Raw genomic sequence first — 22,194 nt, forward strand, 5'->3', positions numbered from 1 at the left:
CCAATCAAGAATATCGTCGACCAGAATGTTGACATGCAGGTAAAAAATATTGTTTTAATTAATATTGATGTTAGTAATATCATTAGTAAACATATCGTTGTTAATAATATCGATTTTGTTTTAGTGTTTTGTATGTTAGTATGTGTTAAAAGTGTAGCTTATTTTTGTAACGTATGTTTGAATTTTTTACAAGTAATTAATTTTGTTAATTAATTTTTCCGTATTTTAGTTCCGTTGTGGGTTTATAGGGGAATAGGGTGGGTAATAATTGAATTTTAATATATTTAATAATAATTTTTTAGAATTTATTAATTTAAAAAAAACACATAAATATTGCGTTTTAGTTCCGTAGCGGGTTGTGGGTTTATAGGGGAATAGGGTGGGAAGGACATTAATTTAAATTAATTAATAAATAATGTTATTAAATAATATTTTTGTTTTTAATAATGTATATTGTTAATTATATTAATCGATGTGTTAATTAATTATTAATTGGTTATTAATAATGAATAATTGGTAAATATGTTAATTGTGTAATTTTTTGAGGAGCGGGTTGTGGTTTTATAGGTGAGTAGGGTGTGCAGTAATTTAATTATAATTAATAATTGTATGAATTAATATTTATGTAATTAATATTTTATATTTGTGTTAACAATGTTATTAATTAGTAATTAGACCTTATTATTAATAATTAGTTGGTAAATTTGATAATTGTGTAATTTCTTTGAGGAGTGGGTGTGGTTTTATAGGGTAGTAGGGTGGGAAGAAATGTAATTATAATTAATTATTAATAACATTTGTATGTAGTTCATATTTTATATTGTGGTAAAAATGTTATTAATTTGTTAATTGGATTGGATATTAATTATTAATTGGTAAATATGTTAATTGTGTAATTTTTTTATGAGTTGGTTGTGGGTTGATAGAGGAGTAGGGTGGGAAGTAATTTAATTTTAATAAAATTTTCTTTATTTTTTTATATACAATATTTATTTAAAGTTACTTTTTAGTGTTAATTGTGTAAACTAATTTGTTTTTTATTGTTTTCAGTTTGCTTGTTAATTGTTATTAGTTTAATTGTTAAATTATTATGTTAATTGTGTAATATTTTACAATATTGGTGGTGATGTTTATAGGGGAATATAGTGGAAGGTAAATTATTTTTGAAAAATTATTATTTGTTAATTAATATTTAATTTTTATTTTTTTATTGAGAGTTCATACAAATTACAAAGCTTCAGAATTGTCAAGTAAAGTGCATATTACGAACAACCTCAGAATATTTTGCCACTTGTCGACCGGGCGGAAAAGCGGCGGACGGGAAGATATAATATACTAATATGGCGGGGGAAATGGGTGGCGGGGGGGGAAGAATGTAGGGTGGATTGCCACCGCCATGCAGGGGGTAGCGATCCGCCCTACATCCTAATGGGCCCCCAGACCTGGGCCTCAGTCTTATTTACGTTAAGAAAATCGAATGCTTCTAATAAAAGATTTGAATTGGTATGGAGCTGTCTCCCCGCCACAAAGCCGCATTGATCCATCCCAATAAGTGAACCTACCATTCTATTTAGTCTATTAGTGAGGAGTTTTGTAAACATTTTGTAGTCAACATTTATAAGGCTAATCGGCGTACAGGAATTTACGTTCTCACTATCTTTGTCCTTCTTTAAAATGCTGACCACTACTGCTGTGCGAAAAGATAATGGAGGGTCACCCCCTTGTAGTAGATGGTTTACAATATTTAAAAATTCAATATTAAGAGTTCTGCGGGAAAGCCGTCTTCCCCCGTTGCTTTACAGTTGGACAGAGAGCTTATGACTAAGTCGAGTTCTTCTTTCGTAAAATCAGCTAGCAATTCCTCTCGAAAGTTCCTATTTAAAATAGGAATTGGCTAATCATGCAGAAAACCGCTGATGGATTCCAAGGGTGCATGGTAGTCTGATTGATAAATTCCCTTATAGTGCTTAAGGAAGACCTCTTCTATATCCAACGTACTAATTGAAAGTGTTTTAGTCGATTCATTCCAGATACTTTCAATCCTGTTATGTACCTGTTTCTCTTTTGCCTGCCAGGCTAAAAGCTTCCCTGTGTATTCGCTATCTTCATAGACTGTCTGAAGGTAAGTTCTGCTTGCCATATCGCCTAAACCATAGTAGAATTCTCTCATTTGTGTTTTTGCTTCTACTAGTTCCTGTTTACTTTTTGGATCCCTGTTTCTGATGTATTACTGATTCGTGTGTGTAAGTTTTGTTTCAATCTTCAACGTTTCCTCTTTTTTAGCCCTTTGTTGCTGGATCTCCTTCGAGGTAATTATGCCTCTTAGTGTGGCCTTAAATGCCTCCCAGATTATATTGATTGGGGCGGAATCTTTATTTATATAAAAGAAGGCACTAATCTTGTTATCTATTTCTGTGCACCACAGACCATTTGCTAAATTAAATTAATTAAAATGCCATCTTCTTGATGCACTTTCATCCGTACTCCCTACAACGACTTCCGTTTTGATTAAGGGATGGTCTGAAAAAGCATTTAAAATATGTTCATATTTACTAACTACAAGATTATGTGAGGTTAGAAAAAAATCTATTCTCGATGCTGAATCGTATTTTGCTGAGTAACACGAGTACCCACGTTTAGCTGGGTTATTAGTGTGTGATGCATTAACATGAAATGGAACATGCTTACATAAACAAAAAAATCCCACTCCTCTCTGCGCAATGCCCGAAACAGATGAACAATAGAAACCCGCCCAGTTCTTACGAATTTTGCTAGCATCTGATAAGCTTTAGAAATGCGTCTCTTGAGAAAAGATAACATCAGGATAATACCCTCTGAGCCAGATCTCTACAGTGTAGGCTTTACACATGTTGTTTAGACAATTAGCATTAAAAGACAAAATTGTTAGTTTATTCCTATTCAACATTCAACAGTAACTGTGATGCTTAAAGTGACTAGTGCCGGCATGTAACGGGGCCAGAGGTTTAATAGAGTATTAATTATAACATATTGAACATACCACCCCAACCTTATCTCTGACCCTATTGGGGATTTAGCATAAAATTCATAGAGATCCTTCCTATAAAATCTCTTCCTAGAAGTTAGTAAACTAAAGTGCAAATTGTGCAAATTGTGCATTGAGCAGCAGTTCTAGATAGCAGCTGAGACATAACAATACAATAACATAGGTGCCTAAGATACATTCTTACAATTACCATGTATCTGGCAACACAGCATCCTAAAAAACGACTTCCAAGAAGATGGCCGTCTAGTGTGCAAATTTGTCGATGAGCAGCAGATCATAATAGCAGCTGACATGTAAGGTGCAAGGAAATATATATATACCTAAAAAAAGACATAAAGTGCCTAGTGTTCATTCTCCACCTAAAGTGCATAATGTGTTTCAGTGAAATTCACCCGTATATTGACAATTTCTCTTCCAAGTCTACTTAAATTCTGAAACAATGAAACTTCGCCTAAGAACTCTCTTTTTTTGGAATTTTTCACCCCCACCACCTCCCCCACAACCCCCCCCTATTAAGGAAGAAAAACCCCGCTATTCCCACTGTTTCCTCCTTCTCCCTCTTTTTGGTGGATGCCATCTTGTTGCATCCTTTTGCGTCTCCTGATTCACCTCATACCCGCCCTGAAGTGCCCTCAGCTAAGAGATCTCAAAACACATCATGTTCTAATCCGATGCCGACTTATGACTACAGTCTTCCTTTCTCTTACGCAGCACTCAGATCTTCCAAAAAGGTTTGAGTTTCTGATGTGTCCATGAAGATAAAAAAAATTCCTTTAGCCAGGACTTTTAGTTTAGATTGTTGAACGATTGATGCTTGCGCTCCTTTTAGCCTTAAAGGAGTCAATCATTTTAATAAAATCCTTCCGTCTATGTGCTAAGACTGCGGACATGTCAAAGAAAATTCTAAAATTTTGGATCTCAGAGTTAGAAAATGATCTCTTGGCTATTGTTGTATTTAAGATTTTTTCCTTAATTCTCTAGTCTGAAAAGTTCATTAGAATCGTACATGGATATTTGGCAATCGGATTTTTCGGTGCAGGAACTCTATGTGCTCTGGTGACTGTAAGATCTCATTGCAGCTCTGGTATTACCTTTCTTAGAAGTGACTGATCAATGTCAAGGTATTTTCCATGCCTTCCGGAATTCCGACCAAACGCAGATTAGATCGTCTATTACAGTTTTCAAGATCTTGAAGTTTTAGCTCCATCTGGTGTTTATTTTTATTTAGTGTAAGAAGATCCTTTTGCATAGCTGCGATATTGTCCTCTAGGTCTGAGACACGGTTCTCAGCTTCTATAATCCTTTTCGGGATGTTAAACAAGTTTTCCTCAAGCTTAGACAGCCTCTCGTGCAACTGTGAGATTTCAAGTGCTTGGGATAATTTAAAGTCTCTTAATTCTTGTAAGATGATTGTGAGCATGTTTTTTATCGAAGAATTTCCTTTAGATTCCTCGCCTGCTATTGGTAAGAATAAATCTAGTTCTGATTCCGAAGAGGACTCAGACACTGCCGCTTCTGTCCTGGATTGAGTGTGTCGATTTATTGCCCCTTGGGTCGATTGTGGAAATGTTTGGTCTTCTTGGATAGAAGGGGGGTTAGCAGAGGTCGTTTCTAAAGGAACTGACTCAGGATGTGAATGCGAATAAGACTGTAGATGGATTGCCTGAACAGGCAGAGCAGGCTGGACTGGATGGCTTTGTAGAGTCTGCTGGTCTGAGTGGTCTAATTGGGACTCGAATCTTGGGCTCTCAGGGCTAGAGTGTAACGTGTTTTTTTACTTGCCCTGTGCGGATAGGTGCTTACTAAAAAGAGGATATTGCTTGGGGCTGAGCAGGTTGTCATCTCCCCTGTTGGATCCATCACCTACTCCGCAGTCTCCACCTATAGCTAGAGCACGTAGGTCTACTGAGTGTTCAAATGGATTTTCATCTTCATCTGAGGGTTCTTAAACAGTATTCTGCTCAGACTGTTTATCTTTTTCGGCCAGTGCCTTTGCTTTTAGCTCCAGTCTCTGCTGAGCATTCCTTTGCCCCCTCCGTATTCCTCTGGGGGCAGGTGAAGGATTTAGCGCTGTTTGACCCGGCGGCTCTAGGGGTTCTTTCCCCATACCTGCTTTATTCTGTTTACCACACAGTTCCAAAGTATTTTCCTTTTTCTATTTTTCCTTTCTTCACCCTTTTTTTTAATTTCTTTTTTTTCCACAGGAGTTTGCTACTATTGCTAATACCAGCTCCTCCAGGGGGAACCGAGGAATCGAGGAAGCAAGTAGAACAGACCGGTCACAGGTCAAAAAATAGCGTTACTTAAGAGCCAAACCTGATTGTAGCGGCCCAAGTTTTCCCCTCAGAGACTGAGCTACAAAAAAATGAAAAAAAAACAAGCACCAAAAATAAAAGAACGCAATATATCCTCCAGTACACAGGGTAGAGATAAATGTGGTAAAAAACAAGATGAGAAGCCTTCTCGCCACCTCACCTCCTTCTCTCTGCTCCGATTTTTCTTTTTCCCCGTCGCCGCCTGTTCTGCTCCCCAGCCCTTACCTCTACCAAAGTATTGCTGCCGGTGGTATACTCAAAGACTCCACTTCAATATTAAAAGCCAAGAACGTGCTGAGATGAAGACGGTGTGTGCGGAAATAGAGACCGTGTACGCGGAAATAGAGACCGTGTACTGCAGGCTTTCCTAAATCTGCACATAGGAAGGGCAAGTAGTGGGCAGTGGAGCAGTCTTTCCTTCTTTTTTGACAGCGCAGGAGACGTGGAGCAGTCTTTTAAATCATCGGTCAAGAGCTTTTCAGCGTGCAGTACTCCTACAGGTGGCGGACAGCAGGTGCATAACAGTCTTTCTTTAATCAATTCGCAGCATAAGTGTACAGATGGCAGGCTGGGGCACAGGAGCACAGGCGCCACGAACGTCTGAAGGCATTTTGGCGTTTTTGGCATTTTTGGTGCTTCACCCTTCATTACTGACCTTCTCTCTGTATCACGAATGCTCTGGGGCTTCACTCTTGATTTGCCTCATTCCTGCACGGATCCCCACGCCCCGTTCGTGCCCTGGCCGGCCACAAACTGACCAACTCATGCCCAACCCGCCCGACAGGGAGTTTCCCAGATGCTTATCGTCTTCACCCTGCACACTACGCCCTGCAGGGGCCCAACAACTACCATCTGCTGACTTATCAGATTGACCTCTGCTTGTTGTGTAATTATGGTTTTCGCCTACGCCCTGAAGGGGCCCAACAGCTATCAATTGCTGATTTATCAGATTTACCTCTGCTTGTTGTGTAATTATGGGTTTTTGTTTGTTCTCCTTACACGCACAGGGTGGGGATAAAGGGTATATAAGATGCGGACTGCCTCCTCAGACAGCTTATGGGTGTCTGTTGCTGATGCTCTCTCTCTCATGAGATCAAAATAAACATCTTTTCTCTCCGTGCTCCAGTGTTGGTCTCAATTTGTATTCCGGACCAGTGGACGAAGGGTGTCCCTGCACCTTTGGGTGGTCTTCTGAGGAGACCCCCAAATCCACAATTGGTGCCCTAACGTGAGGCCCCATCAGTGACGGGGCTGCCCCGTCGAGGGGTCTCAACGAGGAAGCTGAGTGGACGGTGGTGTGGTATACCTATGTGAAAAAGACCCTGGTCCTCGTAGCCACCACCTGACCTTCACTACATCTGAAAAGACCCCCACAAGTGACGCCAGTTCTGACTCGGGCCCCCGATAGACTTGGACGATCCTTGCAGTAAAGAGACCGCCTGGAGAATGAGACAAAGGATTCTGGTAGGGTCGCTGGTTTGCGACACCTTTTTGTTGTTCGTTTTGTTGTCTGGTTCTCGTTCACCCTTTGCAAAAAGTGAAGGTAGACGGGTAATGTGGACTTTTTGTCCGACTTAGAAACTTGTGAAAGACGTTTTTTGTAAAGATAACATAGAGAAACGTGCCCGTGTTTAGTAAATTTGTACGATGGTGCTGTTGCATATCTAGCTCAAAGGTGTTGGAAGAAAGTCAGCCAGCCCCCCCGGAGGGTACCCAAAGTAAGGATATGTACATAAGATATGGTATTTCTCCCATAATATATAACTCATTGTGGCACAAATACACATCTAAATATATATAGAGACCCAGTGGTCCATATAAGGTTCTTTAGAAGCACAAAAAATTGAGACTGTAGAAATGCAACTCCATAGACGAAGGTCGTGACAAGCTATGTTTGACGCCCTAGGCCAATGGAAAAAGGAGGGAGCTGAGAGAGAAAGAAGGGCCCAGGCGAGGCTACAGAAAAAGGCTTGAAAAAACGATAACCAGGCGTTGATAGAATTACAACAAGAAAAAGTTGCGTCCAACATCGCATGTGCGGATAGGGAACGCAGGTTGAGAGCGTCTCTGGTCAGTATCCTGTGCGTTATGCGCCACTAGTGCGAGTGGACCCCCATGAAGAGGAACTCCTCCCGTTATCGCCACCATTTCATGTCCCTCACATTCCCCATGCCCCCCCACAGATGGACGAGCAAAGACACCCCGAGAATGCTCAGCCCCCACCTCCTGATCTCACTGCTCCTCCCGCCCAAATTGACACCGAACCAACGCCCTCTGCCCAATCCCGAATACCTTGTGTCACTCAAACGGAAAAACTTGCCCTTGAAGGCCTAGCCCGCACCTGCCTGTAGGACCGTTTCACCCGTAATCAGATTCGCGCCATTTACGAAGCCTATACACCACCACAGAAGGGTTATTTCCTACAAAGTTTTGTTTATGAAGTGTTCTCCCTGTATGAGAAACGCTACAGAGTAACATCAGAAGAGCATGTTAGAGGATTGTACCGTAAGCTGATAGAAGGGCGAGAAAGTGTTGAAGAAAGCCACAATTTGTTAGCACTAACGCTACAAATGATGGAAGGTATAAGAAGGAGCGAGGACGGGGAGGAAAAGTTACCAGTAGTAGAAGGCGCAGTAGGCGGCCACATGGCGCCAATAAGAGAGGCTGCCCCAGTTTTTGTCCCTGCTTGAGGACCGGGTACTGCTGAGGAAGTAGATAGTCTGGATGCGAAGAACAGAACGTTATCTAACTGGGTGTATACTCCATGGCTTCGAGCTGATGTCCTGGCGTTTTTAAAAGGACCTGCCTGACACCCAGAAGAATCCTACGGGATTCTACGAAGGGCTGGACACGGTTATTACCACTTACACAATGACACTAACTGACATTTATCAGTTATTTGGATTAATCCTGCCGCCAGATATTTGGAGGCCCATAAGTAAAGTTGACAATGAGGCCTTGTTCGGACATAAGTGGGAAGATTTGACGACAATGGATAGGGACAGAAAACCAGGCGAAAGGCCTGCAGAAGCAATCTTAGCACTACCAGTTAACATAGTGAAGAAGTTGAAGGCAACAATTCCGGCCAGGAAAGTAGATTGGACAGTCATCACGGCTTGTAAACAAAAATCTGAGGAAACCACATCTGACTACTTCTCCCGCCTCAGCCAGGTGTTCATTGACTATAGCGGACAGGACTCGACAACTGAGACAGGCCGACACTTGCTAGTTCAGACTTTTGTTAAAGGATTGTTGCCACCCATTTCAACCAAGTAGTGAAAATACATGGCCAGCGTCCACGCCAGCACAAATATTAACGTTGGCCCAATATTATGAACATTTGCAGAATAAAATAGAAGAGGAAAAAGATAAAAAGAGGAGAGACTTAAAAGAGAAGGTAATGCTGTCTCAAATAAGTACTAGAGGAGGGGGTATGAATAGAGAGCCACAACCTTTATACCAACCTGCAGCTGCTAGGATACACCAAACTCCAAGCCAATTATCCCAGGATCAATGCACGTACTGTAAAGAGACGGGCCACTGGCATGCAGATTGTCGGGGAAGGGGGCTGAGTAGGGGGAGGGGAAGAGTCCCACCGTCCAACAAACAACGCACCAATGTCTTCGATAACAATAGACAGGCTTTTGCACACGATTTCACAATTGACCACTTCCCCGACAGTGAATTTGCATGAGGCAGCCAGGGACAGGGAAAGGAACCAGTGGAACTTCCAGTCGATCAATCAGGTCCCTATGTCACAGCTTCAGTGGTTGGAACTCAGGAAAAATTCTTGGTCGACACAGGGGCATCTAGAAGTGCCCTCTCACAAAAACAGATTCCTAGGGCTCCCCTGTCTGGCTTATCAGTCACTTCGTAGGATTTGACGGAACGTCCTCCACCAACCCCCTTTCTACTGAGGTGCCACTGGACATACAAGGAAATACAGTAATGGCATATTTTCTGCTCTCCCCAAATTGCCCAGATAATTTGATGGGCATTGATCTCTTAAAACATTACAGAGCCACAATTTGTTGTTCTCCCCAAAATGTCAGAGTAGTATTGTTTGACAATAATTATACCCCCGATTATGAATCCCATTTTTATTGTCTCACTGAGTCTGAGCAGCAGGACTTGTCCTAATTACCCTACGCCCTGTGGGCCGTAACGGACACAGACGTGGGGGAAATTGTGATGGACCCTGTCAAAATAACAGTAAACCAGAATGCGTATCTTCCCTGCCTCCCTCAGTATAACATTTCTGCAGATGACGAAAAAGCCCTCATGACTATAGTGCAGAATATGATTGCAGCTGGGGTAGTTGAGGAAGTCCAGTCCAACATCTGCAATAGTCCTATCCTCCCAGTTTTGAAACGTACGTCCACCTCTGAGAAAATATACCGTTTTGCCATTGACCTTTGCGCAATTAACAAAATAGTGGTCCCGCAATATCCTGTGGTTTCTGACATAACTATATTAACAATGATCCCATCAACTGCTACCACCTTCACAGTGATAGACCTCAAGAATGCCTTTTTCTCCATACCAATACATCCAGATTCCCGATACCTCTTTCGCTTCACCCTCAGGAACAGATCCTACAGTTTCTGTAGGGCTCCCCAGGAGTACACTGAGAGTCCGAGCATATGACCCGCACCGCATCACTTACTACTCTAAACGTTTTGGCATCACAGGGCCATAAGGTGTCCAAGAATAAGCTACAGTATTGCAGACAGCAGGTGACCTACCTCGGCCATCTGCTGTCTAAGGAGGGACGTATCCTCACACCTGACCGCATCCAAACAATACTATGCCTTCCTTCACCTACTACCCAAAGAGATGTTTGTGCACTACTTGGTCTCACTTCCTTTTGTCGTCAATGGATTCCAAATTTTTCCTTCATAGTTAAGCCACTCCTTGCTTTACTTACAAAAGACACACCCACACCTCTCCCTTGGACACATGAACATGACCAAGCCTTTCAAGACATACGCCACGCTCTTTGCTCTGCACCAGTACTGGGCACACCTGACTACTCTACACCCTTCTGCCTCTACACCCATGAACGCTTAGGATGCGCTCTCTCAATCCTGACCCAAGTTCACGGCACCAAACAACGCCCATGCACCTACTTCTCAGCCACTCTAGACCCTGTGGCCCAATGTCTGCCCCCTTGTCTTAGAGCGGTCGTGGCCGCAACCGTCTCTATACGACAAAGTGAGGGAATAGTTTTGGGATCCAAATTGACGGTATTAGTTCCCCACGCAGTCGACATATTACTGAACCAGACCAAGACACAACTACTCACTAGTGCACGACTGACAGGATACGAACTTACGTTGTTAGCACCCCATGTCACGCTATAGCGATGTACGACCTTAAACCCCGCCACACTCCTGCCCACACCAGATTCAGACGCCACAAACATTCCACATGGCTACCTCCTTCAAACAGAAGAACAGATAAGGGGCGGGTGGATTTGAAAGACATCCCTCTCACGGAACAAGATGGGCAATTGTGGGTGGACGGGTCTTGTATTAAACTATCAGATGGTACTACATCTGCTGCGTATGCCATCACTACTACCAACACAATTGTTGAAACTGCACGCATACCTCGGAAATCGACCCAGGCAGCAGAGTTTATAGCTCTCACCCGCACTTGTATCCTTAGCCAGAGTCTCGCTGTCACCATCTATACCGACAGCCAATACACATTTGGAGTAGCCCACAGTTTTGGCATCCTCTGGAAGGAAAGAGGGTTCCTAACGTCCCATGGTACACCCATCCAACATGGTGACTTAGTATCTGCATTGCTCCAAGCCTTGACACTGCTCCGAGCACTAGCTATTGTTAAATGCAATGAACACAAGAAAGTCAGACGAAATAGGACTAGGAAATGCCTTTGCTGACGAGACAGCCCGGGCTACTGCACAAGAAAAAGCACATACCACTATGCACATAGTAAAATCCCAAGCAGAGAAGTGACATGACGTTAGACAACAGATTCGGGATATCCAGTCTACTGCCACTCCTGGAGAACTTCAACAATGGGAAAAAGGGGGCATGCTCGACGAAGAAAATTGTTGGCGGTCCAAGGACACAAAGCTTTGGAAATTGCCAAATGCCTATCTCCTCCCATTGCTGAACAGGACTCATTTACTGGCTGGCCCACACCAATGCTGCCACCATGACTAAAATATCACAGGAAGTGTGGGATAACAACCAACTCCGGTCTTCTGCCACCAGGCTCGTCCAACAATGTTTGGTTCGCCTCTGCTACAATGTAGGAAAAGGGATTTGGGTACCAAGGGCAGAATATGCCATTCCCTACATCACCCTTCGAAGTCCTGCAGATGGATTATATCCAAATGGAACGCTGCAACAACCTTAAATATGTTTTGGTGGTTGGTTGCACGTTCAGCAAATGGGTGGAGGCCTACAGGGTCAGAGACAACACTGCCCTAACTACTGCCAAGATATTGTTAAAGGAGTTTTTTCCCTGCTACGGCCTTTGCCAAGTCCTCTGGAGTGACAGCGGGAGTCACTTCGTTGGAGAAGTAGTCAAGCACATCTTAGCGGGATTGGGGGTTTGACAGAAATTTGATGCCGTCTTCCACCCCCAATCGGCAGGCCTAGTGGAAAGATACAATGCCATGATCAAATCTAAATTAGCCAAAATAGTGGCAACTACGGGGCTCAGATGGCCAGATGCGTTGCCACTGGCCCTTCTTTCAATAAGATCTGTCCCACATTCTCGCACCTCGTTGACCCCATGCGAGGTGGTTTTTGGACGCCCTCTGGGGCACGCCCCCCTTGCTACCACATTGTCTGATTCCCCTTGTGAATTGCTGAGTGATTATTTGTCTGTACTTACACAAACTTTGTCCTCCATTCATCAACAGATCCAAGAAGCACTGTCTGACCGATCTACTGGGCTGGGACACACCATCCAACCCGGTGATCACGTGATGATAAAGAATTTCGCTTGCAAGAAAACGTTGGAACCCCGGTGGAAGGGTCCCCTGCTAGTCCTCCTGACAACTAGAACGGCCCTGCGAGTGGCAGGCAAGAAATCCTATATACATGCTGTACATTGCCAGAAGGTCCCCAGTATCACTCAAACTGATCTCACCTTGTCCACCTACAAGGATGTATTAACGTGCGACCCTGCTGTGTATGGCCTCCAAGAACGAGAACTCAAATTATTCGAAGATAACACTGTGCCAACCAAAGAAGGATACAGCCTCCATCCACGCACGGCCTATGGAGCTCCACCGACCGGACAGGTTAGGTGAGCCAAAAGTCGCAGGGCGGTAGTACAGGCTGGAAGGGTGGATTGGTACTCCTTGTAGTGGGGTACCGAGAAGCATAGACAGTGAAGCAACCACCAGCTACCGGTGACGCGCTAAGGCTCAACTTTCCTCTCCAACAGCTGTAGAGCCCAAAAGAAGACGGATTATGACCAATGACGAAACAATGGAACTTTCCAACAAGAAGATAGCATTATGTAACAAACTGCATAATAACAGGTCAATAGCTTTGACAACAGTTCTCTTCCTTACTATTATCTTCACCATCCTCTTATGGATCATAGAGGAAGGGGCACCAGCCAAGAATACCATATTGCCAACTGATGCCACGCCTCCTGAACACTCCCTTGTCTCCTCATCCCCTTATCTCCAAAATAGGCGACAAGAGTTTTGGAACAACACCTTCATCCAAATGTTGAATCAACATAATGCGATATTGAATAAAACGAACTGTTGGGTCTGTGGTCTCCTGCCTCACTCCACGGAAAATAACATACCCTTCCTCCCTTACTCTTACTCTATACATGCCTCTTGCGCTGCCTGGATGTCGCTCATCATGGGCGCCCATCGGTCCAATGACCTTGCCGATATCGTGTTCCAACAAATGCAATGTTCTGGCAGAACAAAACGGGCAATGCTGTTTATCCAACTAACAATTCTACACACATGTCGAGGAGGAAATGCGCTTCTCCAGCTTCAAAGCAAGGACACTCGCCAAGCGGACACCACCGAGGCTAATTACAGAACTGCTGTTCCCAGAATGCTATTCTACTTTGATTGCAAGGCTCCACCTGTGGCTAATAAAAGGTATTTGTTTTACTCAACAACATTCTGTGCCTTACATGGGAGGTTGCTCTGCCTATGATTAAGGACGATTGATGTCTGAAACGCGTAAGGCAGTTTATTGATCCAGGGAGCTGCAGATGGTGTTGTTGCCTTATTTTGACGATGGAAAGTGCGTCCTAAAAGCTTTGGCAAATGTGAAACTTTATATATATAAACATATATATAATCTGCATATCTATATAAATACAAATATAAATGCATGCATACATATACATATATGCATGTTATGTACATGAAATTTTGAAATACACTAATAAAAGCAAAGCTAAAAAGCCACCTAATTACAAACAAAATTGCTTTAACTTAAACGAGGGCGAGACCTATTGCATTTTCAATGCTTGTTTACTTTGGTTCCATCAAGAAGGCATTCAGATGTGACACATTTGCCATAAATTCTGAATGGTAGCACTCTAGTTCCTCATTAGATCACTGTAGTAAAGCTACTGCTCACCAGGGAAGTCTGCTGCTGGTATTCAAAGTGCATGTTTCAGTCTGCATGTCAGAATTCTTTAATGAAATAGAAGAGGATTTGAGAAGTCACTCAAAATGTGCCCTAATTTTTCTTTCTGCAGTACTAATCATACTTTCTATGGAAAAATGAACCCCCTCATTTTGTTCCTTTTTAAATTAAATGTTTTAAGAGTTACCACTTTATTCCAATCAAGATGGCTTCAGGTGTGCCATACGTTTATCATAAGTAGGAGTGGTAGCGCTCTAGTTGTTCTTTGGAACACTGAGAAGCTGCAGTAGAACACAAAGGAATCAACTGACAGTCTCTGCCCTTGTTGGATGAACATGTTTTACTGAGAATGTCAGACTTCATTCTCACATGACTGAGAAAGATAATGTGAATTTACAGAAAATATGCTCTCAGTTTAGCTTATAGATCACCTTCCAAACCTCTGTGGGAAAAGCATGTGAAAATAGTTCTCTCTCAAACATGATTCATGATATCCCAGCAGAAGGCTTTTTCACATGGTAAAATCACCTTAGAACATACCACAATTCCTAAAATGAGTATGGTACAATCAACAAATGATTTATAATGTAACTAAAGTCTTAAAACCTATTAACTGCAATGCTTTTTAATGAGGTGCTATCATATATATTGGTCCCAAGATGGCTGCCAACACTTCTTGGATGAAGTGCTGACAGCCAATCAGATCTCACAATGAGATGTGTGGTTAGGCTCCGCCCAGATATATATGTGATTTTACTTTTGATTTTCTCAGGAACTACTGAACGGATTTACACCATATATGCAAAAGGCACATGCCTGACCTGAGGACTACCTCTTTGCCAAATTTCAAGTAATTCTGTTCAGCCATTCGGGCTGTACCTTCGACTAAATGTCCTATGGGAAAATGCATGGGGAAAACGCGTTTTGGGACCCCCCTTTTTTCTCAGCCCCCGCTTGACGAATCACCCCGAGACTTTCAGGGTAGGAGCTGAGCGGAGCGCCCCATTAGTTTTGAAAATTTCACGAAGATAAGTCAACCGGCGCCAAAGTTATTCAAAATAGAATTTTCAGATTTCCTATGGGAACTCGGTCCTAACTATAACTATCTACTGGCGACCGCCAGTAGATTATTTGTATATATATATATATTCACTGAAAAAACCATAGGTTTCACACATGTTATAGTTAGCGGAAATTTTACTGATAAAAAACCAGTGAAATTGCCCCGTTATAGTTAGTGCTGGCAACTATAACTCACGCGACCGCAATCCTCTGCTGATGCTAATACTGTATTTAGACACTTATTTGCCCATGTCTTCTTCCATACATTTTTAGCTATACATATATTACAAATATTTTTTTTTCATAAAGACACATATGTCATCAGCAGAAGATTGCGGTCGCGTGAGTTATAGTTGCCAGCACTAACTATAACGGGGCAATTTCACTGGTTTTTTATCAGTAAAATTTCCGCTAACTATAACATGTGTGAAACCTATGGTTTTTTCAGTGAATTTGCAAGGTTTTTTAAATGCTAATTCCTAACTATAACGTGTGTGAAACCTATGGTTTTTTCAGTGAATGTGTACGGTTTTTTAAATGCTAAGTTACTTTACGCCATTCGAGGCGTGCGCGCCCACTTAACGCAGTGCGTTCCGTGCACGGTTTTTATCAACTTTAATAAGCCCTGTACATTTGGTGGCCTTCGGCCACCAAAAGCACAGGGGGTGGGGTCAATGTGGATAGTGTTTTTTTTATTTCGATTTTATAATTTCATGTTGCCAAAATTTAGTTTTTTTTACCTATTAATAAGCCCTGTACATTTGGTGGCCTACGGCCACCAAAAGCACAGGGGGTGGGGTAAGTGTGGATAGTGTTTTTTTTTTTTTGTTTTTTTTTACCGTACGCTTACGGTAAGCGTACGGTAAGCGTACTCGGCGAAATTGCCGAAAAAAAAATAAAACCATTTTTGCTCTTGGGGGATGTTTGGGGACTCCCTCAACATGACTATGTGGGAGGGAGTTGTCAAAACAGCCCCGTAACATGTTTTTGGCCATCTTGTTTGATAAACAACACTCAGTGCGAGAGACAAAATGGCGGCCGCCGCTTCCTGGTTTCGGCCGATTCGAATGTTTACTAAGATCTAAGAGCCAATCAGAATCGCGCTCGCGCACGCCACCGTACGCTTACGGTAAGCGTACGGTAAGCGTACCGTAAGCGGGCTCAGATATATATATTGATTTAAAGGCTATTTTCTCAGAATCTACTGAACAGATTTACACCAAACCTACAAAAGGCACTTCCTTGACCTAGGGACTACCTCTCTGCCAAATTTCTAGTAATTCTGTTCAGCCGTTCGGGCTGTAGCTCGTTCTAAAGGTCCTATGGAAAAATGCATGGGAAAAACGCGTTTTGGGACCCCCCTTTTATCTCAGCCCCCGCTTGACGAATCCCCCCGAGACTTTCAGGGTAGGAGCGGAGCGTAGCGCCCCACCTATTTTGAGAAATTCGCGAGGATTCATCGACCGGCGCCAAAGTTATTCAAAATAGAATGTTGAGGTTTTCCTATGGAAAAGGGGTCCTAACTATAACTACCTACTGGCGACCGCCAGTAGGTAATATATATATATATATATATATATATATTCACTGAAAAAACCATAGGTTTCAGGGGTGTTATAGTTAGCTGGACTTTTCACTCGTACAAAACCATTGAAATTCCCCCGTTATAGTTAGTTCAGCTAACTATAACTCGCGCGCCCGCAATGCACTGCTGATGACGTCACATATTACATCACTCATGACATGGTCAGTGACATCACTCATGACATCACTGATGACATCTCAAATGACATCACTGATGACATCATCCAGTGAATGTGTGTTTTTCTGAAAATTAAATATGTTTTATATATGTATATCTCAAGGTCGATGGAAGAATAAATGGGTATATAAGTGTCTAAATGGATGATTTGTTTTTGAAAAATTGATTGTGTAACTGACTGATTAAGTGTATCATAGTGAATACATGGCTTAGTGAGTAATGTTTAAATATGTAAATATCTGTATCAGTCTCTCACTTTGTGTATAAGTGGCTGCATGGGTTGGTGAGTAGCTACATGGGTGTCTATATAGGTTATTAGTTAGTTTTTTGAGTATCAGTCTGAGTGTCTGCATGGTTCAGTGGGGAGTATTACGTAGTGCATAGGTGCATGAATGAGTGACTCACTCTTTGTATGTGTTGAAGACAGCATGTGTGCAGGACTGTATGGGTGGATGAGTGTGTGTATGGGTGTGTTAGTGAGTGAATGACTGTCTCAATAGTGTCTTTATGAGTAACTACATATGTTTTAAACTAGTATATGTGACTATTGGTGTATATAAGTGAGTATATGTGAGAGTGAGAGATTGAAAGAGTTCCTGTATGAATAAGTATGTGTTTCTATAAGTGATTGTTTAAAAGACTGAGTATGTGTAAGTTTCCGTAGAAGTGTGGTGGTGTGTGTATAACTGTGTATGCAAATAAATGTATGTTTGATTCTTTATTAGCATGAGTGACTGTGTGTGAGTAACTCTATGGATGAGTGGCATTGTGTAACAGGATGTATAGGTGTATGAGTACATATGATGAGTGAATACATGTATGAGTGACTGTATAGGACTGTTGGTGAATGAGTGGATGTGGATCTTAGAATTACTGAAGAGGTTGTTGTAACTGGTATTGTTACTGGTCCATTGTTTTGAAAAGTTTAGTCTCTATTTTTGAATGTGTGTATCAAAGGTTATATTAGGGTGAGAGGAGGTCTGCCACTCTATCGCAAGGATGATGTCATCAGTGATGTCATTTGAGATGTCATCAGTGATGTCATGAGTGATGTCACTGACCATGTCATGAGTGATGTAATATGTGACGTCATCAGCAGTGCATTGCGGGCGCGCGAGTTATAGTTAGCTGAACTAACTAAAACGGGGGAATTTCAATGGTTTTGTACAAGTGAAAAGTCCAGCTAACTATAACACCCCTGAAACTATGGTTTTTTCAGTGAATTTCTGAGGTTTTTTAAATGCTAATTCCTAACTATAACGTGCCTGAAACCTATGGTTTTTTCCGTGAATTTCAAAGGTTTTTTAAATGCTAATTTCTAACTATGCCTACAGAGATAGGACATGTGAAGAAAGAAGAAAAAATGCACAGAAAGAAAAAAAAGAAGTGCAGAAAGAAGCAACAGAAGTCCTCAAAGACGAAGAAAAGTGCAGGAAGAAGGATAACGTGCAGAAAGAACAAACAGAAGAGCAGAAAGAAGCCTTGTTGCAAAATCATCCTGTACCCTCAACTTTTTCAGACGGATACTGGTGGTAACTGAGTCTGACTAAACAGTCCTAGAGCCAGTGCTATGTTAAAAGACACTTAGAATACAGTGAAAACACCTACATAAACTAGGGAACATTATGCGTTGGGGTCCCCCTGTGATTAGCATGACCTCCTCTGTAAGCCCCTAGTATATAATAGGGCAGGGGGATTAAAACTACCTCTTAAAACAGGCCACAGGGCGTTTTTGCACACGTTTACTCAGGCCCCGTCCCCTCCCTTCACCACTGTGTAAACACGCCCTGTGTCCGTTTTTAGTTGGGAGATTAAGTTCATTTGAATCCTGAGGGTCCCTAGGGTCCAACTAGCCCACTAGGTACCTCCAGTAAGTGCCACAGAGCTGCGTTGCAGAGAGGTGTAAAAAGTGGCACGGCCTGGACCACCTCTCTGCAATGCAGCTCAGTGGCACTTACTGGAAGCACTTGGTGGGCTAGTTAGCCCCCAGGGGCCCTCAGTATTGAAGGAAAATTGTATCCCCAATTTAAAACGTGCCATAGTGCGTGTTTGCACACGTCACCTCAGGCCCCGTCCCCTCCCTTCACCATTGTGTAAACGCGCCCTGTGGCTGTTCTAAGTTGAGAGATTAAGTCCCCTTGAATCCTAAGGGTCCCTAGGGCCAAACTAGACCACTAGGTACCTCCAGTAAGCGCCACAGAGCTGCGTTGCAGAGAGGTGTAAAAAGGGGCTTGGCCTCAGAACACCTGTCTGCAGCGCAGCTCCCTGGTGCATACTGGAGATACCTGTTGGGCTAGTTGGCCCTCAGGGACCCTCAGTATTGAAGAGTAATTAATTCCCCAACTTACAACTCACCAGGGGGCGCGTTTGCAGAGTGCTGCAAGGAGGGGGCGTGGCCTCCGGCACAATGCCAGTCTTTTATTTATTTTAATTTTTTAAGAAGGGGGGCTGTGTGGTTCCCCTTTTTATTCTAATGTATTGGCCCTGATGACCCCATCCCCCAGGGCCTGTCTCCTAATTATATTTTTTTGACCCCAATCCCCAGGGCCGGCCACTGTTTTTTATTATTTTTAAAAAATATATATTTATAGACACACCTAGGACATGCTGGACAAACCGTACGTACCTATCACCATGACGATTTGCGTGATATTCATTAAAAGGCGACTATGCATACAATGAATCCACGTGGAATGTATTTACACCACTAGTGAAGCTCTGACATGTCTGATGCCCTACCGTGCCTAATCCCGGTAGACACCCTTGTCGTTTATTTACAAACATGGGTAGCTATTGACGGACACATTTAATACACATGCACACCAAGCCATTCAAAGGGGATTCGACAAAAATTCGACAAACTATGCAAGAAACCCCACTCACGGTTAATAAAACACACATCCACTGCCGGATGTGTAATACTTTTTATTTTACTCTCTGGAAAGGGGACGAACATCACTTGAGAGTCACAGCGCGCTCCTGGCAGAGCCCAATGCTGTGTTACACCCACCATTGCCTGCTGAGTGCCACACACCTCTGTGTTGTATTCCACTAGCTAGTGCATATGCTATGACACTCTCTAGCCCATGTGCACTGTAACACCACCCCGTGAATATGTCATGCCACACTTGTCTTCGCACGGGTTATATTGCCCCATCTAACGTGCCTTCCTCGATGCCTATGTTATAACGCACAGTGCTATGCCATACATATTACAATCTGGGATCCATATCTTTGTCACAGTGCATATGCAACGTTACACTCCCCAGCACATATTTTATATTACAACTTTAGAGACTAGTTATGTTACACAACACTGCCCTGTGCATATTACACTCCAAGGCGCATATCGCATAGCACGCGCTAGTGCCTGTGCTATCTCGCGCTCTCCAATGAATCTGTCATTGCGCACAATTTATTGCATATTATATTTCACGCCCGGTTCATTTTATATCACACTTTTTGGTGCATAGTTTATGCCATACACTATATCTATTTTTCATTTTCAATCGTGCTCTCAGGACTATGTTCTATATAACACTGTGTTCACCTACCCTTTTCACGGGCATTACATTTTGCGATAGGGGGTGGAGGGTCAGGGGGTGTTTCTGCCAAGTGAGCCCGGAATCACAGTCACAAACGTCCTCTTCTTCCTGAATAAAAGTGAGATTATGCTGCATACTTGTTCATATTTTAAGTAGTTCGCACAGACACACGTTTTAAAAACAATAAAGATCCTAATACCCGCCTTCTCTGAACAGTTAGCTTGCTGCCCAATCCCCCTCCTCCCTATCCTCTGTTGTGTGAATCCATGGACTAGCCTCCTCCCTCCTGCCATGCATGGTCTGATGTGCTGCCACTGCCCTCAATTTAGTATGATGTACCAGTCCACTCCTCCTGCCCTCCATTGCCCAATTCTATGCCCCATCATTGACCTCCTGCTTAATCTCTGTGCTTAGCTTGCTGCCCCTATTCTCCTTCCCCCTGACTCCCGATGTCTTTGTGTATGCCCCTGCTCCATCCTTTTTGCCCACCATGTTCCATGGACCTGCCACTCCTATCTACACTGAGTGTTCTGTTGAGCTGCCACTCCCCTCCCACCTGCCTAGCATTGTCAGATAACTGTAACCTGTCCCTGCCACCTCCACCCTGCCTGTCCACATGCCATGCCCCTATCCTCTTCCTCCTGTCCTACATGGTCCATTGTACTGCCACACCCTTCTGCCCTCCCTGGTCTGTTGTGCTGCAACTGCTCCTCCTGCCTGCCCCGTGCGGTCTGTTGTGAGGCCCCTTCTCCTGAACTTTCTTGTCTGTGCACAGGTCCTGACCCTCCCTTCTATCCTCCATCGTCCTTTGTGCATGCCCCTGCACCCTCCTTCTTGCCCATCATAGCCATTGTGCTACCACTAACCCTCCCACTTGCCATGCATGGTCTTCTGTGCTGCCATGGCCCCTCCCACCTTCCCTGTGTGGTCAGTTAGCTGCCCCTGAACCCCTCCCACCTTCCCTCCATGGTCTGTGTGTATGCCATCACAGTCTCACTGTTGCTCTTCATGGTGTGTCTTGCTTCTAGTGCCCATCCTGCCTGACCTCCATGGCTATCTTGCTGCTCCTGCCCTGCCCCCTTGCCCCCAGCCCTCTGTTTACATGTGCAGACCCCTACTCCCTCCCTCCTGGCTTGTCTGTTCCATTGTAATGCCCCTGATCCATCCCTCCTGCCCTTTATGATCTGTTATGCTGCAGCTTTCTCTCCTGTCTGTCCATTATGGTCCTGCCTCTTGCCCCTCTGTTCTCTGTTGTCCATGTGCATGGTCCTGTCCCCTCCCTCTTGCTTTCTATGGATTGTTGTGCTGCACTCCCATCCCGCTTGCCCTGTGTGGTGTATTGTGCTGCTGCAAACCCTGATGCCTGCCCTGCAGGGTCAGTTTGGTGCACCTCTCCATGTTCCTCCTGTCCTCTGTTATCCAAGTCCATGTCCCCACCCCATTTCCTTCCATGATCCAATGTACCATACTTGCGAACATTTTGAACTTGGGAAGAGGGAGATTTTGAAATAAAACTGGGGTATTGACTTTCCCCTTTGAGTTACATTGAAAAAGAGGAGATTGTAGACAGGAGACAGATCAAATAAAGCCCATTTGAGCTTAAAAACATTGGACGTTTCCTGGCTGAATCGGGTCTGTTGGCATGTATGGTTGTACTACCATTGCCTCTTCCTTCTGCCCACAATGGTCTATTACATTGCCACAGCCTGTCTTGCAAGTCCTGTATTGTTGGTTTGTTGCCCCGGCCCCCCTTTCCACTGCCCTCCATAGTCTGTTGTGCTGCCACGGCCCTTCCTGCCTGCTCAGTGTGGTTAAATTGTTGCCTTTGCACCCTCCTACCTGCCTTCAATTTTCAGAGTCCGTGCCCCTG

Source organism: Triturus cristatus, chromosome 1_1 (genome assembly GCF_964204655.1).
Source record: "Triturus cristatus chromosome 1_1, aTriCri1.1, whole genome shotgun sequence".
Lineage (NCBI taxonomy): Eukaryota > Metazoa > Chordata > Amphibia > Caudata > Salamandridae > Triturus > Triturus cristatus.